The sequence below is a fragment of the Orbicella franksi genome, chromosome 10 (assembly GCF_964199315.1).
Source record: "Orbicella franksi chromosome 10, jaOrbFran1.1, whole genome shotgun sequence".
NCBI classification, from domain to species: domain Eukaryota; kingdom Metazoa; phylum Cnidaria; class Anthozoa; order Scleractinia; family Merulinidae; genus Orbicella; species Orbicella franksi.
Genome location: NC_138154.1, coordinates 14,197,082 through 14,199,581, shown reverse-complemented (window position 1 = coordinate 14,199,581; position 2,500 = coordinate 14,197,082). Strand labels below are relative to the sequence as shown.

Below are 2,500 nucleotides of genomic sequence, written 5' to 3'. Positions count from 1 at the left end.
TTCTTATAGTTTTATTCATTTTCATTTAGCTTGTTATTCCGTGTCCCTTTTGTGACTCGACAAAATGTCTATTCATTTCTAGTTTTTACCGTAAGTGATGTACAAGCGACTCAGCCAGTTCTTCAATAAATCTTGTTGAATCGTTATGCCCCACTTTGGTTAAGCTGGCGAACTCCGATGTGCGGCACCTCCAATTCCCCACATCGGGAACGCGATAATAAACGCCGATGTCACCTTGTATAAAAACGGTTAACTGTTATATGGGGCAAAACTTAAAAACTGTCTACAAAAACTAGTGTAAAAAGAACTCATGAGAACTGACTACAATCCTTACCGTTCCAACAAATCGCTGATCACTTCTTCCTTTTCGTCTATGTCACGTACCCGTAAAGGAAGCACTTGAACAGCTGCATTGAAGCAGTTTATATAACCCGATCAGATCACGTGATAGAAAACAGTAAGAACAAAGGCTAATGCATGTGATACAGTCGAACCTCTCCACAAAGGCCACCCTGGGGACAGAGGAAAGTGGCCGTTTTACTGAGGTGGCTGTTATGGGGAGGTAGGGGTGTAATATGTCACACCATTTTTGGGGGTGCATCATTTTCTTAAATGCTTACACCTAACACAATCAAAATATAATAAAACATGAACCAAATAGAAACAGAAACAAAAAACGCGTGGTACGGATCAAGTATCGTCACCTTTTACAATGAAAAACGGGGTTTTGTGTTCACCGTTCGTTAGTTGTTTATTAACTGGACGTTGTCGAGAGATTATTTTGGCTGGCAGCTAGGACGCGCTTTGCTGATAGTTTTCAGTGACCGTTGCTGTTTTGAAGACGGGGCTGTTGTAGAGAGGTTAAAATAATCATCCCACATTCGCGATATGAAAGAATCATAAAACGTAATCACTCACCCTGAACTTGGGCATATTGGAAATCGCCATCATTTAAGCAATAGAGCACTTTTTCTATGTTTACGTAACCTGATCTAAGCACGAGAAAACTTCAAGACAGTTATGCAAACCTGAGACGTTGTCGAGGGTTTGCGAGTGTTTAGATGAAACTATGTAAACATGGAAAAAGCGCTCTATTGCTTTTATAAAAAAAATTCTCAAAAATACGCGCGAATCTAAAACGTCACAACCATGTTTACATGCTCTCATCTAAGCACACCTATCGACCAATGAGAGCGCGCGTATTAGCTCAGTTTATAATGAAAAATGTTGGAGTTATGTCTTGTCATTCTTTCTTTTTTTCTTCCATCGTTTTCAGTTGTTTCTTTTCTTTCCTTTTTTCTATAAATTCCAAATGCATATTATTTCTGATTATTTCGTTTTCTTTTTCTTGTTTCTAGTTATAAATTTCTCATGTATATTATTTCTTTCTCAGCAAATAAGCACGTCATGATATTGCCCTAAACAGCCTCATCTTACCGAAAATGCATTGATATAGAGTGGGCGGATTAGACAAATCAGTGAAATACGAAGCCTGCTTAGTCATCCGAGCGTAATTATTGTGAATGATCACTGAGAGCCCCGGTTATTACAGTTCTTGATTTTCTTTTAAGTATTGTATCACATTCAAATGCATACATGGTCTAAAGAAATTAACCCCCGTTCCTAATAGCCACCCCCTCCCCAATAGGTGCCCCCCTCCTCCCCCGCCCTTGAGCTACCAACCGTCCACGAATCAATTGGGTCCCTGCAGTCTAAGCACACTTTATGATAAAATATGTGATGAGCAGACAAGGCGATGAACACATCTTTTTCAGCAGTTATATTTTTAGTGATACTTTTTGGTATGGCAGCGAAAAAAAGAACTTTCCAGTGTAATGTCGTGTGTCTAACAATTGTTAAAGCAAGTGCTAGGAACTTCCAGATCTTTTTTTCCTTTTTGTTTGCAGCGTCTGGTTAGCTTAAGTCAGCGTCCACGCAATGCCCCAGAAATTTGAAAACGCAGCTTTATTTGAACGATTAGGCCCGCGGTCAATCCAAAGAATTGATCGCAAAAAACGAAGCTTTAATTTTCGTTAACCGCAGGCCCGCTTTAGTGTGGACGGAAAAAACATTTTTTAAAAAACCGAGCTTTTCGAAAACGATGACGTCACGCTAATCATTTGGTTAACTAACTGGCATCAAGAGTGCACTCCAAGTATTTCTGCTGCCGGTGATTGTTGCGTTTCCAAATTTCTCCGGCGCTGTGTGGACGAAGAACATTTGATGCGTTTTCAGAGTGAACACGCTGTATTCAAATGCCTCTTCAGCGGGCAAGGAGCCTCAAATATTAAGTCTCAAACCTGATCGTGAGAACCTCTGTATTCACGGTTACGCTAGCAAACGACAGATATAAAAAATGCCCTAGATTCACTTAGAATGCTTATAGTGGCAAATAGATGAGTGACGCAATCAAGAAAACAGAGACCAACGCCGCACGCTACCCAGCGGTACCGATAAAGTTTCTTTACGTTTCCGTATAAAGGGGTTTATGTAAACACCT

General features: G+C 40.2%; 1 protein-coding gene and 1 pseudogene across 3 annotated transcripts in view; one reads left to right on the top strand and one right to left on the bottom strand.

Moving 5' to 3' along the window:
* Nucleotides 1-423, bottom strand: part of LOC145499307 (uncharacterized) — an 8,898-nt gene extending 8,475 nt beyond the window's left edge. Inside the window, exon 1 of one of the 2 annotated variants that reach the window (XM_081478813.1) lies at nucleotides 335-423. The gene's annotated coding sequence lies outside the window, so the exon portion shown is untranslated. Of the gene's footprint in view, nucleotides 1-89; nucleotides 145-334 lie in introns of those variants that run through there. The other variant, XM_081478812.1, reaches the window with a different exon arrangement.
* Nucleotides 424-473: 50 nt separating this feature from the next.
* Nucleotides 474-2,500, top strand: part of LOC145499288 (uncharacterized) — an 18,892-nt pseudogene continuing 16,865 nt past the window's right edge. The window contains exon 1 of the transcript XR_014050911.1: nucleotides 474-562. The product of XR_014050911.1 is annotated as an uncharacterized LOC145499288 (transcript). The remainder of the gene's footprint in view (nucleotides 563-2,500) is intronic.